Genomic DNA, 20659 nt, shown 5'->3' with positions numbered 1-20659 from the left:
GATCTTCAAGTTCTCACTGCTAATCAGGGAGGCAAATGGATGTTGTGTGTGTGTGTGAGCAGGTCTCTTGGTGGCGTCAGGCAGGCTGGTGTGTGAGGACCAAGTTGGTTTGAGTGACAGTTTAAAGGAGGGTTCATTAAACCATCTGATCGCCCTGGTGGCTACAATTCCCAGCTCCCCCTCTCCTCCCCTCCTTCTCTCCATCTCCCTTCTTCCTCTCTTCCTCCTCGTCTTTTACCTGGAGTCTTCAAGGACACAGCGGAGGTAGCGGCCCTCTGTCTGCACACCGACGCATTCTGCGCTGCGGCGTGTATGGCTTCAGGCCAGAGAGACGCTGGTGGAGCTCCCTCCGAATAAACAGATTAAGAGTGACAGCTCTTTCTCTCCCTTTCTTTCTCGGTCCGTCTCTCTCTCTCTCTCTCTCTCTCTCTGCTGAGTTTTCAACGTTACAGACAGCACTATCTGACCACACAACACAATATGACACAAATTGTTCCATTTAGTGTGTCACTTAAAAGAGGAGAAAACATAGTTGAGGGAAAAGAGAACAGAATGATAGAGGAGAGGAAGAGAAAAGAGAGAGATGAGAGAGGGGAGTGCTTGGTAGTCTGGGTTAGACATGACAGGGTTTCTGTGGTTTGTTCTTGAAACACAGCTTTGAAAAAATAAAGATTTCAACAAAAGATACAACAGGGAAAACATTAAATAGCAAAGTTTTGACAAAGAGTTGTTACAACGTTTTTTATATATTCAAAATGATAACTTGAGATTATGATATGTTTTGTTGTTTGATGTTTTAGGACAAATCGTTGCAGGCAGTCAGCGTCATGTATGAGGCATCCACAAAGTGTTATCAGACAACACAATACAACAACAATTAGACAATTCAATACTATAACATCATTGTAATATGTAACAGAAGCATTAAAAATGTATTTGACTGAAAAAGTTAATGGCTTGATATAAATGATGTTGTTTCTAAGCAGCACATTAATTGTTCAGTGAGTCATGGAGACCTCTCTCTAGTGTGCTCCAGCGCAGTGATGCATGGCTACTTAACCCACGACCGCTCATGGCTATACAGTAAACTCTGACCCTTCATGTTGCCTAGTCTGTCTGGACCAATCAGCTCAGCCCTACTGTCTTACAGCCCTACTGTCTTACAGCTCTACTGTCTTACTGCTCTACTGTCTTACTGCTCTACTGTCTTACAGCCCAACTGTCTTACAGCCCTACTGTCTTACTGCTCTAATGTCTTACTGCTCTACTGTCTTACTGCTCTACTGTCTTACTGCTCTACTGTCTTACAGCCCTACTGTCTTACACCTTTACTGTCTTACTGCTCAACTGTCTTACTGCTCTACTGTCTTACAGCCCTACTGTCTTACACCTTTACTGTCTTACAGCTCTACTGTCTTACACCTTTACTGACTTACAGCTCTACTGTCTTACAGCCCTACTGTCTTACTGCTCTACTGTCTTACAGCTCTACTGTCTTACAGCTCTACTGTCTTGCTGATCTACTGTCTTACTGCTCTACTGTCTTATAGCTCTACTGCCTTACTGCTCTACTGTCTTACAGCCCTACTGTATTATAGCCCTACTGTCTTATAGGCCTACTGTCTTTTTGCTCCACTGTCTAACTGCTCTACTGTCTTACTGCTCTATTATCTTACTGCTCTACTGTCTTACTGCTCTACTGTCTTGCAGCTCCACTGTCTTGCTGCTCTACTGTCTTAGACCTTTACTGTTTTACAGCCCCACTCTCTTACAGCCCTACTGTCTTATGAAATAAACTTCAGTTAGTGCTAAATACGGCTGCTAGAATCCTGACTAGAACCAAAAAATCTGATCATATTACTCCAGTGCTAGACTCCCTACACTGGCTTCCTGTTAAGGCAAGGGCTGATTTCAAGGTTTTACTGCTAACCTACAAAGCATTACATGGGCTTGCTCCTACCTATCTTTCCGATTTGGTCCTGCCGTACATACCTACACGTACGCTACGGTCACAAGACGCAGGCCTCCTAATTGTCCCTAGAATTTCTAAGCAAACGGCTGGAGGTAGGGCTTTCTCCTATAGAGCTCCATTTTTATGGAATGGTCTGCCTACCAATGTGAGAGACGCAGACTCAGTCTCAACCTTTAAGTCTTTACTGAAGACTTATCTCTTCAGTAGGTCCTATGATTAAGTATAGTCTGGCCCAGGAGTGTGAAGGTGAACGGAAAGGCTGGAGCAACGAACCGCCCTTGCTGTCTCTGCCTTGCCGGTTCCCCTCTTTCCACTGGGATTCTCTGCCTCTAACCCTTTTACAGGGGCTGAGTCACTGGCCTACTGGTGTTCTTCCATGCCGTCCATGGGAGGGGTGCGTCACTTGAGTGGGTTGAGTCACTGACGTGGTCTTCCTGTCTGGGTTGGCGCCCCCCCCCCCCCCCCCGGGTTGTGCCATGGCGGAGATCGTTGTGGGCTATACTCGGCCTTGTCTTAGGACGGTAAGTTGGTGGTTGGAGACATCCCTCTAGTGGTGTGGGGGCTGTGCTTTGGCAAAGTGGGTGGGGTTATATCCTGCCTGTTTGGCCCTGTCCGGGGGTATCATCGGATGGGGCCACAGTGTCTTCTGATCCCTCCTGTCTCAGCCTCCAGTATTTATGCTGCAGTAGTTTATGTGTCGGGGGGCTAGGGTCAGTCTGTTACATCTGGAGTATTTCTCTTGTCTTATCCGGTGTCCTGTGTGTATTTAAATATGCTCTCTCTAATTCTCTCTTTCTGTCTTTCTCTCGGAGGACCTGAGCCCTAGGACCATGCCTCAGGACTACCTGGTATGATGACTCCTTGCTGTCCCCAGTCCACCTGGCCGTGCTGCTGCTCCAGTTTCAACTGTTCTGCCTGCGGCTATGGAACCCTGACCTGTTCACCGGACGTGCTTGTTGCACCCTCGACAACTACTATGATTATTATTATTTGACCATGCTGGTCATTTATGAACATTTTAACATTTTAACATTTTGACCATGTTCTGTTATAATATCCACCCTGCACAGCCAGAAGAGGACTGGCCACCCCTCATAGCCTGGTTCCTCTCTAGGTTTCTTCCTAGGGTTTTGGCCTTTCTAGGGAGTTTTTCCTAGGGAGTTTTTCCTAGCCACCGTGCTTCTTTCACATGCTTTGCTTGCTGTTTGGGGTTTTAGGCTGGGTTTCTGTACAGCACTTTGAGAATATCAGCTGATGTAGCTGATGTACGAAGGGCTATATTTCTCTATATAAAAATAAATTTGATTTGATTTGATTATAGCCCTACTGCCTTACTGCTCTACTGTCTTACACATCTACTGTCTTAGAGCTTTACTGTCTTACAGCTCTACTGTCTTACACATTTACTGTCTTACTGCTCTACTGTCTTACGTCTCTACTGTCTTGCTGCTCTACTGTCTTACATCTCTATTGTCTTACAGCTCTACTGTCTTGCTGCTCTACTGTCTTGCTGCTCTACTGTCTTACAACTTTACTGTTTTACAGCCCTACTGTCTTTTTGCTCCATTGTCTTACTGCTCTACTGTCTTACTGCTCTACTGTCTTACTGCTCTACTGTCTTACTGACCTACTGTTTTACAGCCCTACTGTCTTATAGCCCTACTGTCTTACTGCTCTACTGTCTTACAGCCCTACTGTCTTACAGCGCTACTGTCTTACAGCTCTACTGTCTTCCAGCCCTACTTATTTATAGCCCTACTGTCTTACTGCTCTACTGTCTTACACATCTACTGTCTTACAGCTCTACTGTCTTACACATTTACTGTCTTACTGCTCTACTGTCTTGCTGCTCTACTGTCTTGCTGCTCTACTGTCTTGCAGCTCTACTGTCTTGCTGCTCTACTGTCTTGCTGCTCTACTGTCTTACACCTTTACTGTTTTACAGCCCTACTGTCTTTTTGCTCCACTGTCTTGCTGCTCTACTGTGTTTCTGCTCTACGTTCTTACTGCTCTACTGTCTTACTGCTCTACTGTCTTGCTGCTCTACTGTCTTACACCTTTACTGTCTTACTACTCTACTGTCTTACTGCTCTACTGTCTTACTGCTCTACTGTCTTACAGCTCTACTGTCTTACACATTTACTGTCATACTGCTCTACTGTCTTACAGTAGACATTAGTGTAGTAAGACTTTAGTCCTGTAAGACAGTAGAGCAGTAAGACAGTAAAGTTCTAAGACAGTAGAGCAGTAAGACAGTAGGGCTTACTGTCTGACTGCTCAACTGTCTTACAACACTACTGTCTTGCAGCCCTTCTGTCTTACTGCTCTACTGTCTTACTGCTCTACTGTTTTACAGCTCTAATGTTTTACTGCTCTAGTGTCCTACAGCACTACTGCTTACAGCCCTACTGTCTTCCAGCTCTACTGTCTTACAGCCCTACTGTCTTACAGCCCTACTGTCTTACACATTTACTGTCTTACTGCTCTACAGTCTTACAGCTCTACAGTCTCACTGCTCTGCTGTCTTACTGCTCTACTGTCTTACTGCTCTAATGTCTTAAAGCCCTACTGTCTTACACCTTTACTGTCTTACTGCTCTACCTTTCTTACTGCTCTACTGTCTTACCGCACTACAGTCTTACAGCCCTACTGTCTTACACCTTTACTGTCTTACTGTTCTACTGTCTTACAGCTCAACTGTCTTACAACACTACTGTCTTGCAGCCCTTCTGTCTTACTGCTCTACTGTCTTACTGCTCTACTGTCTTACTGCTCTACTGTCTTACTGCTCTACTGTCTTACAGCCCTACTGTCTTACAGCTCTACTGTCTTACAGCCCTACTTATTTATAGCCCTACTGTCTTACTGCTCTACTGTCTTACACATCTACTGTCTTACAGCTCTACTGTCTTACACATTTACTGTCTTGCTGCTCTACTGTCTTGCTGCTCTACTGTCTTGCTGCTCTACTGTCTTGCTGCTCTACTGTCTTACACCTTTACTGTTTTACAGCCCTACTGTCTTTTTGCTCCACTGTCTTGCTGCTCTACTGTGTTTCTGCACTACGTTCTTACTGCTCTACTGTCTTGCTGCTCTACTGTCTTGCTGCTCTACTGTCTTACACCTTTACTGTCTTACTACTCTACTGGCTTACAGCTCTACTGTCTTACAGCCCTACTGTCTTACTGCTCTACTGTCTTACAGCTCTACTGTCTTACACATTTACTGTCATACTGCTCTACTGTCTTACAATAGACAGTAGTGTAGTAAGACTTTAGTCCTGTAAGACAGTAGAGCAGTAAGACAGTAGAGCAGTCAGACAGTAGGGCTTACTGTCTGACTGCTCAACTGTCTTACAACACTACTGTCTTGCAGCCCTTCTGTCTTACTGCTCTACTGTCTTACTGCTCTACTGTCTTACAGCTCTAATGTTTTACTGCTCTAGTGTCCTACAGCACTACTGCTTACAGCCCTACTGTCTTCCAGCTCTACTGTCTTACAGCCCTACTGTCTTACAGCCCTACTGTCTTACACATTTACTGTCTTACTGCTCTACTGTCTTACAGCTCTACAGTCTCACTGCTCTGCTGTCTTACTGCTCTACTGTCTTACTGCTCTAATGTCTTAAAGCCCTACTGTCTTACACCTTTACTGTCTTACTGCTCTACCTTTCTTACTGCTCTACTGTCTTACCGCACTACAGTCTTACAGCCCTACTGTCTTACACCTTTACTGTCTTACTGTTCTACTGTCTTACAGCTCAACTGTCTTACAACACTACTGTCTTGCAGCCCTTCTGTCTTACTGCTCTACTGTCTTACTGCTCTACTGTTTTACAGCTCTAATGTTTTACTGCTCTAGTGTCCTACAGCACTACTGCTTACAGCCCTACTGTCTTACAGCCTTACTGTCTTACTGCTCTACTGTCTCACAGCCCTACTGTCTCACAGCCCTACTGTCTCTCACCTTTACGGTCTTACTGCTCAACTGTCTTACTGCTCTACTGTCTTACAGCTCTACTGTCTTACTGCTCTACTGTCGTACTGCTCCACTGTCTTACACCTCTACTGTCTTGCTGCCCTACAACTCTACTGTCTTACACCTTTACTATCTTACAGCCCTACTGTCTAATAGCTCCACTGTCTTACTGCTCTACTGTCTTACTGCTCCATGGTCTTACTGCTCTACTGTCTTGCTGCTCTACTGTCTTGCTACTCTGTCTTACAGCCCTACTGTCTTACTGCTCCACTGTCTTACGTCTCTACTGTCTTACAGCTCTACTGTCTCACTGGTGAACTGTCTTACTGCTCTATTGTCTAGCTGCTCTACTGTCTTACTGCTCTACTGTCTTATTGCTCCACTGTCTTACAGCTCTACTATCTTACTGCTCCACTGTCTTACAGCTCTACTGTCTTACAGCTCTACTGTCTTGCTGCTCTACTGTCTTACATCTTTACTGTCTTACAGCCCTACTGTCTTACAGCCCTACTGTCTTACAGCCCTACTGTCTTACAGCTCCACTTTCTTACACCTCTACTGTCTTGCTGCTCTACTGTCTTACACCTTTACTGTCTTACAGCCCTACTGTCTTACTGCTCCACTGTCTTACAGCTCTACTGTCTTACTGCTCTACTGTCTTGCACCTCCACTGTCATGCTGCTCTACTGTCTTACACCTTTACTGTTTTACAGCCCTACTGTCTTACAGCCCTACTGTCTTATAGCCCTGTTGTCTTACTGCTCTACCTACTTACAGCTCTACTGTCTACCTGCTCTACTGTCTTACAGCCCTACTGTCTTATAGCCCTACTGTCTTACTGCTCTACTGTCTTACACCTCTACTGTCTTAAAGCTCTACTGTCTTACACATTTACTGTCTTACTGTTCTACTGTCTTACTGCTCTACTGTCTTGCTGCTCTACTGTCTTACATCTCTATTGTCTTTTTGCTCCACTTTCTTGCTGCTCTATTATCTTGCTGCTCTACTGTCTTACTGCTCCACTGTCTTGCTGCTCTACTGTCTTACAACTCTACTGTCTTACACGTTTACTGTCTTACAGCCCTACTGTCTTATAGTTCCACTGTCTTACTGCTCCACTGTCTTAAACCTTTACTGTCTAACATATCTGCTGTCTTACTGCTCCACGGTCTTACTGCTCTACTGTCGTACTGCTCCACTGTCTTACACCTCTACTGTCTTGCTGCCCTACTGTCATACAACTCTACTGTCTCACAGCCCTACTGTCTTATTGCTCCAGTGTCTTACAGCTCTACTTTCTTACTGCTCTACTGTCTTAAAGCTCTACTGTCTTACTGCTCTACTTCCTTACTGCTCTACTGTCTTACAGCTCTACTGTCTTACTGCCCTACTGTCTTACTGCCCTACTGTCTTACTGCCCTACTGTCTTACACATTTTCTGTCTTACAGCTCTACTGTCTTGCTGCTCTACTGTCTTACAGCCCTACTGTCTTATTCCTTTACTGTCTTAGAGCCCTACTGTCTTACTGCTAAACTGTCTTACACCTCTGTCTTCCTGCTCTACTGTCTTCCTGCTCTACTGTCTTACAGCTCTACTGTCTCACTTCTCTACTGTCTCACTTCTCTACTGTCTTACACATTTACTGTCTTACACCTTTAATGTCTTTCTAATCTGCTGTTTTACATCTCTGCTGTTTTACTGACCTACTGTCTTACTGCTCTACTGTCTTACAGCCCTACTGTCTTACAGCTCCACTGTCTTACAGCTCCACTGTCTTACAGCTCCACTGTCTTATAGCTCCACTGTCTTAAAGACCTACTGTCTAACTGCTTTACACTCTTACATCCCTACTGTTTTCAGCTCTACTGTCTTACACCTTTAATGTCTTTCTAATCTGCTGTTTTACATCTCTACTGTTTTACTGTCTTACTGCTCTACTGTCTTACAGCTCTGTCTTACAGCTACAGTGGGGGGAAAAAAAGTATTTGATCCCCTGCTGATTTTGTATGTTTGCCCACTGACATAGAAATTATCAGTCTATAATTTTAATGGTAGGTTTATTTGAACAGTGAGAGACAGAATAACAAAAATATCCAGAAAAACGCATGTCAAAAATGTTATAAATTGATTTGCATTTTAATGAGGGAAATAAGTATTTGACCCCCTCTCAATCAGAAAGATTTCTGGCTCCCAGGTGTCTTTTATACAGGTAACGAGCTGAGATTAAGAGCGCACTCTTAAAGGGAGTGCTCCTAACCGCAGCTTGTTACCTGTAAAAAAGACACCTGTCCACAGAAGCAATCAATCAGATTCCAAACTCTCCACCATGGCCAAGACCAAAGAGCTCTCCAAGGATGTCAGGGACAAGATTGTAGACCTACACAAGGCTGGAATGGCCTACAAGACCGTCGCCAAGCAGCTTGGTGAGAAGGTGACAAAATTTGGTGCGATTATTCGCAAATGGAAGAAACACAAAAGAACTGTCAATATCCCTCGGCCTGGGGCTCCATGCAAGATCTCACCTCGTGGAGTTGCAATGATCATAAGAACGGTGAGGAATCAGCCCAGGACTACACAGAAGGATCGTGTCAATGATCTCAAAGCAGCTGGGACAATAGTCACCAAGAAAACAATTGGTAACACACTACGCCGTGAAGGACTGAAATCCTGCAGCGCCGGCAAGGTCCCCCTGCTCAAGAATACATATACATGCCCGTCTGAAGTTTGCCAATGAACATCTGAATGACTCAGAGGACAACTGGTGAAAGTGTTGTGGTCAGATGAGACCAAAATGGAGCTCTTTGACATCAACTCAACTCGCCGTGTTTGGAGGAGGAGGAATGCTGCCTATGACCCCAAGAACACCATCAAACATGGAGGTGGAAACATTATGCTTTGGGGGTGTTTTTCTGCTAAGGGGACAGGACAACTTCACTGCATCAAAGGGACGATGGACAGGGCCATGTACCGTCAAATCTTGGGTGAGAACCTCCTTCCCTCAGCCAGGGCATTGAAAATGGGTCGTGGATGGGTATTCCAGCATGACAATGACCCAAAACACATGGCCAAGGAAACAATGGAGTGGCTCAAGAAGAAGCACATTAAGGTCCTGGAGTGGCCTAGCCAGTTTCCAGACCTTAATCCCATAGAAAATCTGGAGGGAGCTGAAGGTTCGAGTTGCCAAACGTCAGTGTCACAACTATTGCTGTGTTGAAGGGAAGACCAATACGCAGCAGGAATGTGGATGCTCATCTTGTTATTTATTTTAAATAAAGAGAACAACAAAACAAAGAACGCACAAACAAAACAGTCTTGTCAGGCTCACACAGGCAAAACAAGAAACAATCTCCCACAAACACATACCCATATATAGGACTCCCAATCAGAGGCAACTAGAAAACACCTGCCTCCAATTGAGAGTCCCCCCCCCCTAAAGGTGCAGACCCCGGATGCACCTCATAAATGGAAAAAATATATATATACACATTTTTTTTTTAAATCCCCCTAAACTAAAGGGAGCGAAGGGAGGGTGGCTGCCGTCACCGACGGCACTTGTGCTACACCCCCCTCCCCAACCCACCTATACAGGAGGTGGTTCTGGCTCCGGCCTACTGTCCTCCAGAATGCAGACAGACTTGCTCAGTTTTGGGCCATAGGCAGACTCCCATCGTTCCGGATCGTAGGCAGACCTCTTCCGTTCCACACTGTAGGCAGACTCATTCGATACACAGTTAATCATCTTAAGCTCTGGATTGTCAACAGACTTACTCAGTTCCGGGTTGCTGACCGACTCCCTCGGTCCCGGGTCGCAGGCTGACCGACTCCCTCGGTCCCGGGTCGCAGGCTGACCGACTCCCTCGGTCCCGGGTCGCAGGCTGACCGACTCCCTCGGTCCCGGGTCGCAGGCTGACCGACTCCCTCGGTCCCGGGTCGCAGGCTGACCGACTCCCTCGGTCCCGGGTCGCAGGCTGACCGACTCCCTCGGTCCCGGGTCGCAGGCTGACCGACTCCCTCGGTCCCGGGTCGCAGGCTGACCGACTCCCTCGGTCCCGGGTCGCAGGCTGACCGACTCCCTCGGTCCCGGGACGCAGGCAGGCCCCCCCTCGGTCCTGGGACGCAGGCAGGCCCCCCCTCGGTCCCGGGTCGCAGGCAGGCCCCCCCTCGGTCCCGGGTCGCAGGCAGGCCCCCCCTCGGTCCCGGGTTAGACACTGTTGCCGGATACTCTGGACTGCACACTGTTGCCGGATACTCTGGACTGCACACTGTTGCCGGATACTCTGGACTGCACACTGTTGCCGGATACTCTGGACTGCACACTGTTGCCGGATACTCTGGACTGCACACTGTTGCCGGATACTCTGGACTGCACACTGTTGCCGGATACTCTGGACTGCACACTGTTGCCGGATACTCTGGACTGCACACTGTTGCCGAACTCTCGAGGCTGGGTTGACGCACTGGAAGCCTGATGCGTGGTGCTGGTACTGGAGGTATCAGCCTGGGAACACACACCTCAGGGCTAGTGCGGGGAGAGGGAACAGGACGAGTCGGACTGGGCTGACGCACTGGACCGTAGAGGCGTACTGGCGGTCTCGAGCGCAGAACTGGCATCGCTCTTACTGGCTGGATGCCCACTTCCTCCTGGCAAATGCGGGGCACTGGTACTGCGCGTACTGGCCTAAAAATACTTGGCCTCGCCACAGTACCCATTACCCCGAAGCACGGGACCTGTCCAGTCACTGGTTGCCCAAAAAAGGTACGGGGATTTGGCCTGGGGCTCACTCCTCGCCCAGCCAAACTACCCGTGTGCCCCCCCCAAAGAAAATCTTGGGGCTGCCTCTCGGGTTCCCTTAAAATCCTCCACAGCCCTGGAAATGCCTCTCCTCAACTCTGCCCATGTCTCCTTTTCCCGACAGTCCATATCATATTCCCATCGCTCCTTACCCCGCTGCTTGGTCCATTTGTGGTGGGAGATTCTGTCACGGTTGTCGTCGGGAATAGAGGACCAAAACGCAGCAGGAATGTGGATGCTCATCTTGATATTTATTTTAAATAAAGAGAACACCAAAATAACAAAACGAAGAACGCACAAACAACAAAACAGTCTTGACATGCTCACACAGGCAAAACAAGAAACAATCTCCCACAAACACTTAACCAAACACATACCCATATATAGGACTCTCAATCAGAGGCAACTAGAAAACACCTGCCTCCAATTGAGAGTCCAACCCCAATAAACTAGACATAGAAATACAAAAGACTAGAGACCACATAGAAATACAAACATAGAACATAACCCCAAAAACCCGGAACTAACTAAACCAACACCCTACTAAATAAATCACCACCCCGAACCACATAAACAATATACCCTCTGCCACGTCCTGACCAAACTACAATAACAAATAACCCTTATACTGGTCAGGACGTGACAGTCAGCCTCGAAACCTTAATGACTTGGAGAAGATCTGCAAAGAGGAGTGGGACAAAATCCCTCCTGAGATGTGTGCAAACCTGGAGGCCAACTACAAGAAACATCTGACCTCTGTGATTGCCAACAAGGGTTTTGCCACCAAGTACTAAGTTATGTTTTGCAGAGGGGTCAAATACTTATTTCCCTCATTAAAATGTAAATCATTTTATAACATTTTTGACATGCGTTTTTCTGGATTTTTTTGTTGTTATTCTGTCTCTCACTGTTCAAATAAACCTACTATTAAAATTATAGACTGATCATTTCTTTGTAAGTGGGCAAATGTACAAAATAAGCAGGGGATCAAATACTTTTTCCCCCCACTGTATATTGTCTTACTGCTCTACTGTCTCATAGCTCTACTGTCTTACAGCCCTACTGTCTTGCTGCTCTACTGTCTTGCTGCTCTACTGTCTTGCTGCTCTACTGTCTTGCTGCTCTACTGTCTTACACCTTTACTGTCTTACAGCTCTACTGTCTTTCAGCTCTACTGTCTTACACCTTTACTATCTTACTGCTCTACTGTCTTACATCCCTACTGTCTTACAGCTCTACTGTCTTACTGCTCTACTGTCTTACTGCTCTACTGTCTTACTGCTCTACTGTCTTACACCTTTACTGTCTTACACCTTTACTGTCTTACAGCTCTACAGTCTTACATCCCAACTGTCTTACAGCCGTACTGTCTTACTGCTCTTTTACAGTGGCAGCCTGAAGGTCCAACTGGAGAATAAGAAAGGAGAGGTAGTGAACCAGGGACAACGTATGTCTCTCTAGTGTTGTTTAATCTCTCTTTTATTTGATCTTTCTTTCGATCTCCTTCCTCTCTCTCTCTCTCTCTCTCTCTCTCTCTCTCTCTCTCTCTTCTCTTCTCTTCTCTTCCCCCACCCTCCCCCTACCTCCCTCCCCCCTCCCTCCAGCAGCTCTAGTGGTAGTGGAGGCCACCCCTCTGAAGGGCAGGTCAAAGTCGTAGTTAGTGTGGGAGTCTGGTGTCACAGTCTGGCGGTATACATTGTGGCAGATATGTGGAAAAGCCTGTGGGTCTGGCTGCAGAAAAAGGCAAAAATAGACAGAGATGTGAAGCCCTCTCTTCCTCCCTCCCTCTCTGCCTGCCTGACTGGGCTGTGCCAGTTCTTTCACATGCATTCTGTTTTTGTGTTCTGTTTGTTTTTGAAATTATTTCTGTGGAGAGGGTGAGAGAAAAAGGGGGATGTCTCCAAAAAAAACAAAAAAACAGAGGGGGAGAGAAACATTTGTACACACAGAACCAGGAGGAGGTGGGATTGAGTCCAATTTATGTCTGTTTTGTTTCGTGTAGAGACTGCAGTTGACAGGGAAGTCAAAGCCGAGGGAAAAGAGTGGGCAGATTCACACCTGTCTCTGTTGTTACCCCAAACAGAGACATCAGTCCTCATGAATTATCCTTCATATCCATGGACACAATCACACATCCGGAGCAGTAACACCTTTTGAACTCTGTGAAACTATATTTAACGACCTGCTCCTGGCCAATCAGAAGCCACCTCACCTCTCTATCACCCCACACACACGCACACACACACACAGGCACTCACATTCACATCAAACACCCCTTGCTCGATTTATAATAGTTTGGTGACCTGGTGACCCCGCTCAGGGAGGAACTAAACGAGTTCAAATCGTGGCCTAATTACAGGGTGGTGTGGAGGGGAAGTGGAGCGCTGCGCTGCGGACCAGGAAACACGCTGCGCTGCGCTGCTCCGCTTCTCACAGTGGCCTGTTTCAGAAATAATTCCCCTGCTACTCAAACGCACACACACGCGAACACACACATACCTCACCAAAATCCCCTGCTTCCCTCAAACACACACACCTCACCAGGTCCCCTGCCTAACACACACACACGTGTATATAAACCTCACCTGGCCAGGTCCCCTGCTCCCCTCAAACACACACACCTTGTCTGGTGAACCATCATTACAACATGTACATTACAGACAACTCAGCTCCAGACTGTGAAGAGACACACACACAGGCACACACATGCTAACACACGCACTCCACACATATGTCCATTGTAATATTGTTATGTTGCTGTATTATAGATGTTGTATTGTATATATGTTGTGGTAGAGTAGTGTGTAATAATGTGTTGTATTGTAGATATGTAGTGGTAAAGTAGTGTGTAATAATGTTGTATTGTATATATGTAGTGGTAGAGTAGTGTGTAATAATGTGTTATATTGTAGATATGTTGTGGTAGAGTAGTGTGTTATAATGTGTTGTATTGTAGATATGTAGTGGTAGAGTAGTGTGTAATAATGTTGTATTCTAGATATGTAGTGGTAGAGTAGTGTGTAATAATGTGTTATATTGTAGATATGTTGTGGTAGAGTAGTGTGTTATAATGTGTTGTATTGTAGATATGTAGTGGTAGAGTAGTGTGTAATAATGTGTTATATTGTAGATATGTTGTGGTAGAGTAGTGTGTTATAATGTGTTGTATTGTAGATATGTAGTGGTAGAGTAGTGTGTAATAATGTTGTATTGTAGATATGTAGTGGTAGAGTAGTGTGTAATAATGTGTTGTATTGTAGATATGTAGTGGTAGAGTAGTGTGTAATAATGTGTTGTATTGTATATATGTTGTGGTAGAGTAGTGTGTAATAATGTTGTATTGTAGATATGTAGTGGTAGAGTAGTGTGTAATAATGTGTTGTATTGTATATATGTTGTGGTAGTGTGTAATAATGTGTTGTATTGTAGATATGTAGTGGTAGAGTAGTGTGTAATAATGTGTTGTATTGTATATATGTAGTGGTAGAGTAGTGTGTTATAATGTGTTGTATTGTACACTGCTCAAAAAAATAAAGGGAACACTTAAACAACACAATGTAACTCCAAGTCAATCACACTTCTGTGAAATCAAACTGTCCACTTAGGAAGCAACACTGATTGACAATAAATTTCACATGCTGTTGTGCAAATGGAATAGGCAACAGGTGGAAATTATAGGCAATTAGCAAGACACCCTCAAAAAAGGAGTGGTTCTGCAGGTGGTGACACAGACCACTTCTCAGTTCCTATGCTTCCTGGCTGATGTTTTGGTCATTTTTGAATGCTGGCGGTGCTTTCACTCTAGTGGTAGTATGAGACGGAGTCTACAACCCACACAAGTGGCTCAGGTAGTGCAGCTCATCCAGGATGGCACATCAATGCGAGCTGTGGCAAGAAGGTTTGCTGTGTCTGTCAGCGTAGTGTCCAGAGCATGGAGGCGCTACCAGGAGACAGGCCAGTACATCAGGAGACGTGGAGGAGGCCGTAGGAGGGCAACAACCCAGCAGCAGGACCGCTACCTCCGCCTTTGTGCAAGAAGGAGCAGGAGAAGCACTGGAAGCCAGAGCCCTGGAAAATGACCTCCAGCAGGCCACAAATGTGCATGTGTCTGCTCAAACGGTCAGAAACAGACTCCATGAGGGTGGTATGAGGGCCCGACGTCCACAGGTGGGGTTGTGCTTACAGCCCAACACCATGCAGGACGTTTGGCTTTTGCCAGAGTACACCAAGATTGGCAAATTCGCCACTGGCGCCCTGTGCTCTTCACAGATGAAAGCAGGTTCACACTGAGCACGTGACAGACGTGACAGAGTCTGGAGACGCCGTGGGGAACGTTCTGCTGCCTGCAACATCCTCCAGCATGACCGGTTTGGCGGTGGGTCAGTCATGGTGTGGGGTGGCATTTCTTTGGTAGGCCGCACAGCCCTCCATGTGCTCGGCAGAGGTAGCCTGACTGCCATTAGGTACCGAGATGAGATCCTCAGACCCCTTGTGAGACCATATGCTGGTGTGGTTGGCCCTGGGTTCCTCCTAATGCAAGACAATGCTAGACCTCATGTGGCTGGAGTGTGTCAGCAGTTCCTGCAAGAGGAAGGCATTGATGCTATGGACTGGCCCGCCCGTTCCCAAGACCTGAATCCAATTGAGCACATCTGGGACATCATGTCTCGCTCCACCACCAACGCCACGTTGCACCACAGACTGTCCAGGAGTTGGCGGATGCTTTAGTCCAGGTCTGGGAGGAGATCCCTCAGGAGACCATCCGCCACCTCCTCAGGAGCATGCCCAGGCGTTGTAGGGAGGTCATACAGGCACGTGGAGTCCACACACACTACTGAGCCTCATTTTGACTTGTTTTAAGGACAATACATCGAAGTTGGATCAGCCTGTAGTGTGGTTTTCCACTTTAATTTTGAGTGTACCTCCAAATCCAGACCTCCATGGGTTGATAAATTGGATTTCCATTGATTATTTTTGTGTGATTTTGTTGTCAGCACATTCAACTATGTAAAGAAAAAAGTATTTAATAAGATTATTTCTTTCATTCAGATCTAGGATGTGTTGTTTAAGTGTTCCCTTTATTTTTTTTAGCAGTATATATATGTTGTGGTAGAGTAGTGTGTAATAATGTGTTGTATTGTAGATATGTTGTGGTAGAATAGTGGTGTAATAATGTGTTGTATTGTATATATGTGGTGGTAGAGTAGTGTGTAATAATGTGTTGTATTGTATATATGTGGTGGTAGAGTAGTGTGTAATAATGTGTTGTATTGTATATATGTTGTGGTAGAGAAGTGTGTAATAATGTTGTATTGTATATATGTAGTGGTAGAGTAGTGTGTAATAATGTGTTGTATTGTAGATATGTAGTGGTAGAGTAGTGTGTAATAATGTGTTGTATTGTATATATGTTTTGGTAGTGTAGTGTGTAATAATGTGTTGTATTGTAGATATGTTGTGGTAGAGTAGTGTTTAATAATGTGTTGTATTGTATATATGTTGTGGTAGAGTAGTGTGTAATAATGTGTTGTATTGTAGATATGGTAGAGTAGTGTGTAATAATGTGTTGTATTGTATATATGTTGTGGTAGAGTAGTGTGTAATAATGTGTTGTATTGTAGATATGGTAGAGTAGTGTGTAATAATGTGTTGTATTGTATATATGTTGTGGTAGAGTAGTGTGTAATAATGTGTTGTATTGTATATATGTTGTGGTAGAGTAGTGTGTAATAATGTGTTGTATTGTACATATGTAGTGGTAGAGTAGTGTTTAATAATAATGTGTTGTATTGTATATATGTTGTGGTAGAATAGTGGTGTAATAATGTGTTGTATTGTATATATGTGGTGGTAGAGTAGTGTGTAATAATGTGTTGTATTGTATATATGTGGTGCTAGAGTAGTGTGTAATAATGTGTTGTATTATAGATATGTAGTGGTAGAGTAGTGTGTAATAATGTGTTATATTGTAGATATGTAGTGGTAGAGTAGTGTGTAATAATGTGTTGTATTGTAGATATGTAGTGGTAGAGTAGTGTGTAATAATGTGTTATATTGTATATATGTAGTGGTAGAGTAGTGTGTAATAATGTGTTGTGTTGTAGATATATTGTGGTAGAGTAGTGTGTAATAATGTGTTGTATTGTATATATGTAGTGGTAGAGTAGTGTGTAATAATGTATTGTATATATGTGGTGGTAGAGTAGTGTGTAATAATGTGTTGTGTTGTAGATATGTAGTGGTAGAGTAGTGTGTAATAATGTGTTATATTGTAGATATGTAGTGGTAGAGTAGTGTGTAATAATGTGTTATATTGTAGATATGTAGTCTTAGAGTAGTGTGTAATAATGTGGTGTATTGTAGATATGTAGTGGTAGAGTAGTGTGTAATAATGTGTTGTATTGTAGATATGTAGTGGTAGAGTAGTGTGTAATAATGTGTTATATTGTAGATATGTAGTGGTAGAGTAGTGTGTAATAATGTGTTGTATTGTATATATGTTGTGGTAGACTAGTGTGTAATAATGTGTTGCATTGTATATATGTTGGTGGTAGAGTAGTGTGTAATAATGTGTTGTATTGTATATATGTGGTGGTAGAGTAGTGTGTAATAATGTGTTGTATTGTATATATGTAGTGGTAGAGTAGTGTGTAATAATGTGTTGTATTGTATATATGTTGTGGTAGAGTAGTGTGTAATAATGTGTTGCATTGTATATATGTTGGTGGTAGAGTAGTGTGTAATAATGTGTTGTATTGTATATATGTGGTGGTAGAGTAGTGTGTAATAATGTGTTGTATTGTATATATGTAGTGGTAGAGTATTGTGTAATAATGTGTTGTATTGTAGATATGTTGTGGTAGAGTAGTGTGTTATAATGTGTTGTATTGTAGATATGTAGTGGTAGAGTAGTGTGTAATAATGTGTTGTATTGTATATATGTAGTGGTAGAGTAGTGTGTAATAATGTGTTGTATTGTATATATGTTGTGGTAGAGTAGTGTGTAATAATGTGTTGTATTGTAGATATGTAGTGGTAGAGTAGTGTGTAATAATGTGTTGTATTGTAGATATGTAGTGGTAGAGTAGTGTGTAATAATGTGTGTATTGTAGATATGTAGTGGTAGAGTAGTGTGTAATAATGTGTTGTATTGTATATATGTAGTGGTAGAGCAGTGTGTAATAATGTGTTGTATTGTATATATGTAGTGGTAGAGTAGTGTGTAATAATGTGTTGTATTGTATATATGTTGTAGTAGGGTAGTGTGTTATAATGTGTTGTATTGTAGATATGTAGTGGTAGAGTAGTGTGTAATAATGTGTTGTATTGTAGATATGTAGTGGTAGAGTAGTGTGTAATAATGTGTTGTATTGTAGATATGTAGTGGTAGAGTAGTGTGTAATAATGTTGTATTGTAGATATGTAGTGGTAGAGTAGTGTGTAATAATGTGTTATATTGTAGATATGTAGTGGTAGAGCAGTGTGTAATAATGTTGTATTGTAGATATGTAGTGGTAGAGTAGTGTCTAATAATGTTGTATTGTATATATGTTGTGGTAGTGTGGAATAATGTGTTATATTGTAGATATGTAGTGGTAGAGTAGTGTGTAATAATGTGTTGTATTGTAAATATGTAGTGGTAGAGTAGTGTGTAATAATGTGTTGTATTGTAGATATGTAGTGGTAGAGTAGTGTGTAATAATGTGTTGTATTGTAGATATGTAGTGGTAGAGTAGTGTGTAATAATGTGTTGTATTGTATATATGTAGTGGTAGAGTAGTGTGTAATAATGTTTGTAGATATGTAGTGGTAGAGTAGTGTGTAATAATGTGTTTATTGTAATATGTGTGGTAGAGTAGTGTGTAATAATGTGTTGTATTGTAAATATGTAGTGGTAGAGTAGTGTGTAATAATGTGTTTTATTGTATATATGTTGTGGTAGAGTAGTGTGTAATAATGTGTGTATTGTATATATGTGGTGTTAGAGTAGTGTGTTATAATGTGTTGTATTGTATATATGTTGTGGTAGAGTTGTGCGTAATAATGTGTTGTATTGTAAATATGTAGTGGTAGAGTAGTGTGTAATAATGTGTTGTATTGTAGATATGTTGTGGTAGAGTAGTGTGTAATAATGTGTTGTATTGTATATATGTGGTGGTAGAGTAGTGTGTAATAATGTGTTGTATTGTAAATATGTAGTGGTAGAGTAGTGTGTAATAATGTGTTGTATTGTAGATATGGTAGAGTAGTGTGTAATAATGTGTTGTATTGTATATATGTTGTGGTAGAGTAGTGTGTAATAATGTGCTGTATTGTATATATGTAGTGGTAGAGTAGTGTGTAATAATGTGTTGTATTGTATATATGTAGTGGTAGAGTAGTGTGTAATAATGTGTTGTATTGTAGATATGTAGTGGTAGAGTAGTGTGTAATAATGTGTTGTATTGTAGATATGTTGTGGTAGAGTAGTGGGTAATAATGTGTTGTATTGTATATATATAGTGGTAGAGTAGTGTGTAATAATGTGTTGTATTGTATATATGTTGTGGTAGAGTAGTGTGTAATAATGAGTTGTATTGTATATATGTTGTGGTAGAGTAGTGTGTAATAATGTTGTATTGTAGATATGTAGTGGTAGAGTAGTGTGTAATAATGTGTTGTATTGTATATATGTAGTGGTAGAGTAGTGTGTAATAATGTGTTGTATTGTAGATATGTAGTGGTAGAGTAGTGTGTAATAATGTGTTGTATTGTATATATGTTGTGGTAGAGTAGTGTGTAATAATGTGTTGTATTGTAGATATGTAGTGGTAGAGTAGTGTGTAATAATGTGTTGTATTGTAGATATGTAGTGGTAGAGTAGTGTGTAATAATGTGTTGTATTGTATATATGTTGTGGTAGAGTAGTGTGTAATAATGTGTTGTATTGTATATATGTAGTGGTAGAGTAGTGTGTAATAATGTGTTGTATTGTATATATGTGGTGGTAGAGTAGTGTGTAATAATGTGTTGTATTGTAGATATGTGGTGGTAGAGTAGTGTGTAATAATGTGTTGTATTGTATATATGTAGTGGTAGAGTAGTGTGTAATAATGTGTTGTATTGTAAATATGTAGTGGTAGAGTAGTGTGTAATAATGTGTTGTATTGTAGATATGTAGTGGTAGAGTAGTGTGTAATAATGTGTTGTATTGTAGATATGTAGTGGTAGAGTAGTGTGCAATAATGTTGTATTGTAGATATGTAGTGGTAGAGTAGTGTGTAATAATGTGTTGTATTGTAAATATGTAGTGGTAGAGTAGTGTGTAATAATGTGTTGTATTGTAGATATGTAGTGGTAGAGTAGTGTGTAATAATGTGTTGTATTGTAGATATGTAGTGGTAGAGTAGTGTGTAATAATGTTGTATTGTAGATATGTAGTGGTAGAGTAGTGTGTAATAATGTGTTGTATTGTAGATATGTAGTGGTAGAGTAGTGTGTAATAATGTGTTATATTGTAGATATGTAGTGGTAGAGTAGTGTGTAATAATGTGTTGTATTGTAGATATGTAGTGGTAGAGTAGTGTGTAATAATGTGTTGTATTGTAGATATGTAGTGGTAGAGTAGTGTGTAATAATGTGTTGTATTGTAGATATGTAGTGGTAGAGTAGTGTGTAATAATGTGTTGTATTGTATATATGTAGTGGTAGAGTAGTGTGTAATAATGTGTTATATTGTATATATGTAGTGGTAGAGTAGTGTGTAATAATGTATTGTAGATATGTAGTGGTAGAGTAGTGTGTAATAATGTGTTATATTGTATATATGTTGTGGTAGAGTAGTGTGTAATAATGTGTTGTATTGTAAATATGTAGTGGTAGAGTAGTGTGTAATAATGTGTTTTATTGTATATATGTTGTGGTAGAGTAGTGTGTA

The sequence above is a fragment of the Salmo salar genome, chromosome 09 (genome assembly GCF_965601325.2).
Source record: "Salmo salar chromosome 09, fSalSal1, whole genome shotgun sequence".
Taxonomy (NCBI): domain Eukaryota; kingdom Metazoa; phylum Chordata; class Actinopteri; order Salmoniformes; family Salmonidae; genus Salmo; species Salmo salar.
The sequence above is the reverse complement of the archived record's forward strand: the minus strand, read 5'-3'. Positions refer to the sequence as shown.